Source organism: Elephas maximus, chromosome 8, assembly GCF_024166365.1.
Source record: "Elephas maximus indicus isolate mEleMax1 chromosome 8, mEleMax1 primary haplotype, whole genome shotgun sequence".
Classification (NCBI taxonomy): domain Eukaryota; kingdom Metazoa; phylum Chordata; class Mammalia; order Proboscidea; family Elephantidae; genus Elephas; species Elephas maximus.
In genome coordinates, this window is record NC_064826.1 from 120,513,731 (window position 1) to 120,519,945 (window position 6,215).

At 46.1% G+C, this 6,215-nt stretch overlaps 1 protein-coding gene across 3 annotated transcripts in view; it reads right to left on the reverse strand.

Annotated features, from left to right (window-relative positions):
- Positions 1-5,287, reverse strand: part of OGDH (oxoglutarate dehydrogenase) — a 107,052-nt gene extending 101,765 nt beyond the window's left edge. For 2 of the 3 annotated variants that reach the window (XM_049894777.1, XM_049894774.1), the window contains exon 1: positions 5,189-5,287. The gene's annotated coding sequence lies outside the window, so the exon portion shown is untranslated. Of the gene's footprint in view, positions 1-5,176 lie in introns of all 3 variants that reach the window. The other variant, XM_049894775.1, reaches the window with a different exon arrangement.
- Between the last annotated feature and the right edge of the window lie 928 nt (positions 5,288-6,215).

Genomic DNA, 6,215 nt, shown 5'->3' on the forward strand with positions numbered 1-6,215 from the left:
AATTTATAAGGCTGTAAACAAATTACCTGATCTGTTTCAGTTTTCTTAGTCATAAAGTGGGGATAGCAATCACTCCTGCCTCACATTTTTTTTTTGTTTGTTTGTAGTAAGAACACAAACATGAAAGCACTTTGCAAAATTTAAAGTATTTCTATGACTAAAAAACTACAACCTACCAGGAAAAAAAGACCAAATAATGACACATCTTAGAAAAATAGAAGGTCCCAAAATAAATGTAACCCTAAATTAATTTAGAGTGGCATTTACTCTGTAATTTCTCCATATCTTCCAAACCTTCTGTGGAGTCAGCAGACTGCCTTGATAATTTAGCACGTGCAAGTCCATTTATCTAACCAGAATCATAGACATTTAGAGCTGGGAAGGGCTTACACATCCTGCAAATCAGAGCCCAGAACGAGCCTCAATACATGGGCATGAAGACAGTTCATTTCCTTCCCTAGATGAGGTACCATCTGATCCGATGACTGTGGTGGTCTGATTAACACACCGTATTGGTGAGGGTGCAGGTAAATAGGCACTTGTTAAATGTATGGATTAACATGTAAACTGGGCAATTTGTCAACATTCATTAAAATTTTAAAAAACAAATACAGGACTTCCGTTTCCAGAAAGACTGAGTAGACATACTTTTCCCTATTCCTTCTGGTAAGTACAGCAAAAAACACTAGACGGTATACATTAAAAAACAAATAAAACATAAAAATGAAAAGTGGAAAGAAAATAGACTGTAGAAGGATCTCAGGACTGAAGAAAGACAAGGCAATGAGTTCCTGGGGTTTCTTTTTGCCTCATATATTCCAGACTAGGTACTGGAAAAAGCAGCCACCCAGAAACACCAGCAGGTGCACAGACACACATCAAAAGGCCCACCAAAAGCCGCTCTCTCTAGCCAAAGGGCCAGGAAACCGGCAGCGTAGCAAAACAAAACTTTTAGATGACAGCTGCACTACTGTGACCAAAGTCCAAAAAAAAAAAAAAAAAAAACCCACTGTGGCCCCACCCCCATCCACGCCAGGCTGTAGGGAGGTACCCCAATCCACTCTACCTCACCAAGGTGATGTCAGAGTAGGGAGTGGGACTTTCATCCCCAGCAGTAATGAGCCATCCCCACCCACTTGTTCCCTCCCGCCTCAGTGTCTTGGAGACTTCCTGGAAGCCCCAGACTTCCACCCTCACCTAGTAATACTGAGGTACCCATTCCCCTCCCAGGCAGGGTGCTATCAGTAAAGGCCTCAAGTGCGGCTGAAACTCTTGTAACCACCCAGCAGTAACCAGGAGCCCTGCCTCGCCAGATATCAAGGAGGCCAGCTGGGAAAACGGAACTCACATCTCCCTCTACCTCACAGTAACCAGACAGTACCTCCTTTCCCCGCACTGGAGAAATGTCAGAGGAGTCGTGTCATAAAAGAAGACGTAAACAAGATCCAGAGTCTCAATCTTGCAACTGAAGATCACTTGTCATGTTAAGAACCAGGAGGATCTCAACACAAACAAAAAAAGACAACCTACAGACACCAACACCAAGATGACACATATGTTAGAATTATCTGACAAAAGTTTTAAAAAGTGCTTCTATGGGCAATTATGAACACGCTTTAAATAAATGAGAAATGAAAAGTCTCAGCAAAGATACAGAAGGTATAAAGAAATAAACCAAAATTTTAGAACTGAATACAATAAACAAAATAAAAAAACGAAATGGATGGGTTAAATAGCAGAATGGAGGGGACAAAAGAAACTCAGTAAACCTGAAGGTAGAACAACAGGACTTGTGCACTTGCTGGTGTTTCTGGGTGGCTGGCTTCTCCAGAGAAAATGTACTGGAGGGAGGAGGGAGAAAAATGAACAGAATCTCAGGGACATGAAGGATTACAACAAAAGGTCTAATATTTCTGTCATCAGAGTCGCAGAAGAAGGGGAAAGAGGGAGGGGCTGAAAAAGTACTCAAAGAAATAATGGTTGAAAATTTCCCAAATTTGGCAAAAATTCTAAGAACACAGGAGCCCTGGTGGCACAGTGGTCGAGAGCTACAGCCACTAACCAAACGGTTGGCAGTTTGAATCCACCAGCTGCTTCTTGGAAACCCTATGGGGCAGTTTTACTCTGTCTTACGGGGTCACTATGAGTTAGAATCAACTTGACAGCAACAGGTTTCTTTCCTTTTTTTTTTTTTAAATAAGACCACAGATTCAAGATGATCAAACCCCAAACAAGATAAAACCAAAGAAATCCATGCCAAGACACTTCATAAGCAAAATAAATACAAAGGAAAAAATCTTCAGAGTAGAGAGAAAGCGTATTGTCTACAAGAGAAAAGCAATACAAATGACAGCATATTTCTGAACAGAAACCATGAAGGCCAGGAAGAACATTTTCAGAAACAGAAAGAAAAGAACTGTCAACTCAGAATCCTATATCCTGAAAATATACCCGTCAGAAATGAAGGCGAAATCAAGACATTGTCAGATGAAGGAAAATTAAGAGAATTTGTCATCAGCAGACCTATCTTAATAGAATGGTTAAAGGAAGATATGGAAATTGAAAGGAAATGACAAAGAAGAAATCTTGGACTATCAGGAAGGAAGGAAAGAACAATAGAAAGAGCAAAAATATGGGTAAAACAACAGACTTCCCTTCTCTTGATTCTTCTAAATTGTGGCTGACAGAGCAAAGGCTGAAATACTGATGTGGTTCTAAATATATGCACAGGGAATATTTAAGACAATTTTAAATGGGGGAAAGGAAAGAAAAGGCTTCTACACTTCACTCAAACTGGTAAAATGACACCAATAGATTTTGATAAGTTATGTAATACCAAGACAACCATCAAAAAAGCTATACATAAAAAAATAGAGGGTTGGAAACTGGCGAAAGGGTCATGAGGGGAGAGACTGGAAGAGGGGAGCGGGCTGACTCATTGGGGGGAGAGTGAATGGGAGTATGTAGTGGGGTATATGTTGGCTTGCATGTGACAGACTGACTTGTTCTGTAAACTTTCACTTAGAGCACAATAAAAATTATTGGTAAAAAAAGCTATACAAACAGGTAACACTTAAAAATACTACAATAAAAATGGGTTGCAGTTAAAAGCAGCTCCTGTATGATACTGTTGTTGTTAGATGCCACTGAGTTAATTTTGATGCACAGTGACCCCGTATGACAAAGCAGAACTGCCCCATAGGGTTTTCTAGGCTGTAATTTTTACAGGAGCAGATCACCAAGTCTTTCTCCCAGAGTCGCTGAGTGAATTCAAACCACCAACCTTTTGGTTAGCAGCCTACCACTTAACCATTGCACCACAAGGACTCCTGTGTGATATACATATCGTAACTACAGCGAATGTTTAGTATTTAACAAAATGTGCATTTAAATTTAAACAAAACCAACGGAAATTCACGTTGGAATGTTCCGGAGCTTAGTCTTTAAAAGTAAATGAATTATATAGTGCATAATTCTAAATATCCTACAAACCACTGAATTGTAAACTTTAAAAAGGTGAATTGTATGGCATGTGAATTGTAACAAAGTTTTTTTTTTTTTTTTAAGAAATTAAAATGTGAAAAGTGCTCTCAAAAAATAAGAAAGAAATACCAATACATAGTTCATACCCTCGATCTCTAGTGTTTTCTGTCCCCTCTGTTCTGGGCAAAGGGGTAGAGGGAGCAGGTGGGGAATACAGGGGCGTGGATAACCGTTTACTCTGAGTAAGTGCCCTGGCTATCCTGTGGCTGTGTTGCTATAAGTTTTCTGTTAAATCTCAGTAATGTAATAACCTAGGCTTCCCCAGAGAGTACAGTCTGTGCTCAACTACTAACCAAAAGGTTGGAATCCACCCAGCAGCACCTGTGAAAGAAAGGCCTGGCACTGAAAATCCTACGGAAGTGAGGCGGCCATGAGTCAGAATTGACCCCACGGCAGCTGGAAGGAACATGTAATAACTTACATTTACATCAAGTACCCTTCCGAAGTAGGAAAATCTACATGAAAATTGTTTTTACAGGAATTGATCTTCATTTCAATAAAAATGTTTTATAAAACTTATGGGAAGAAAGTGTATAGAAAAGAGGTAACTCCATGGGGAGGAAAATCGTCTTACCCAAGGTCATTACCAAGCGAAGCTGCAGCAGGGACAGCCAAAAATTCCTAGTCCAAAAATGTAGCAACCTAATAATATTTTAAGTGTGTTCTGCCACAAAATGAGGGGAAAAAGTCAGAGCAAAGCATGCAACAATTTTATGAAAAAAGTCCCCTTTTTTTAAGGGGTGGGGCACTTCAGAAGGACACATTTCTCAGCTTCTGGAGCAAGAACTAGAAACCATTCCTACCTTAAGACCTGAGGGGCAAAATGGTTCCAAGATCGACAGAGGGTTAGGCTTAAAAGAGACGGGGGCTTCAGGGAGGCGCTCAGCTGAGCTCTACCTGTACCTTGGCTACTTTCTTACTCCGGAAAATTAACGAACGTGTTGGAGGACAAAAAGGGGAAGCAGAGCACGCTCCCAGGAGACCGCAGCCCCCCAGTAGCTGCCTGGGTCTGGTCGCACCACGCCCTAGGACGGCCACGCAGCCCCGCGCCCTCCGAGGGACAGAAGGGAAGGGCGGCCGCGCAGAGTAGAGCCGGGCGGCCAGGGCCGGAGCTCGGTCCTCCCGGGAGGTTTTGGTGGCCTCTGTAGTGCCCAGGGAAACCCCGAGGGTCCCGCGCCACGGCCAGGACATGAGCTGGGCTGAGCTGCGGCGAACGGGGGCGGCCCGTCCCGGCAAGACGCTACCCACGTGACGCCCTCCCCTCGACCTTGTGGGTCACCCCGTAAGGGTCAGTAGCCGAGGCCCTCATATCCGCCCGCCCGCGGCGAACCCGCCCCAGCACGCCGACAGCTAATCCGGGGCCTCCGCAAGCCAGCGCGAGCACTCCGCGCGCGCACCGCATCCGCCAATCTCCGCCCGCCAGATGACACTCACCGTCCTACTGGCTGCAGCGCCCGTCCCTCAAGACCCCCTCACCCCGCTCCCGCCCCCTACCCCCACCTCCGCTCCACTCCCTGTCACCGCGGTAGTGGCAAGGGCGCAGTGGCCTCGCGCCGTGCCCGTGGACCCCAGTCCCACTGGCCGGCAAACGCAGCGTCCTGCCCGCTCCCCGGAGCCCAGGCACACGGCGTACCGCCGCCGTTACCTATCTCGGACTCAGTCTCCGCCGGGAATGAGGCGCCGGCACCCCAACTCCGGCAGCACTAACTCTCGGCCCTGCCCGCCTGCTCTGGCGTGCTCCGTCAGCACGTAGCCCCGCCCCGGCCGCGCCGCGCGCAGGCCGGCCACCGCCCGCTTCGCGTTGTCGCCCGCACCTGATTTAGAGCCCGCCCCCTTGGCTTCGCCCGCTGTCTGTGAGCCGAGGGCTGAGGGCGGCGGCTGGGATGCCCGTGACGTCACAGTGGTCCAGGCAGTGCCCAGCCCCGGAGCGGTGAGGGACCCGCGAATGCGACCCCGGGCTTTGTTGGCGCGGACGTCGCCCCTGCTGAGCCACGGGTCCTACAGGGTGAGCTGGTAGGCTCTGGACCTTCCTCTTTGACTCCGGGGTCCATGTTCAGAGGCTAAAGAGAAATTGCTGGAATGTGTCCCGAGCCAGTTCAATTCCAGGTGTCAGTGATGAACACGACAGACAGGCAGGATCTGTGCTGTCATAAAGTTGATATGTTAGGGCAAACCAACAAAATAGTAGTAGTTGGTGGTTTGAAATCCTTAAAACAGATTTAGAGTGTGGTGGTAGCGGTGCTTTCGTTTTTAAATTTTACTGCATTGAGTAATAGGTAATGTATTCATATGGTTCAAAATCAAGGGATATTAAAAGGTATTGTTTGCAAAGTCTCCATTCCACTCATGTTAACATCTACCTCATTCTGTGCTGGACCCAGGTGAGAGCAGAAAACCCTGCTGCTGCCGAGTCGATTCCGACTCAATAGCGACCCTATAGGACAGAGTGAAACTGCCCCCATACGGTTTCCAAGAAGCACCTGGTGGATTCAAACTGCTGACTTTTTAGTTAGCAGCCACAGCTCTTAACCACTACGCCACCAGGGTTTCCAGGGAGAGCAGAGGTGGAGGGAATTCAGTTTTGAGAGTGGCCATTTACCAACTAGAACATAAGTATTTCTATTTTAGCCAGTATAACCATATTGGTGTATGTGGGCTGAATATTCATGTTA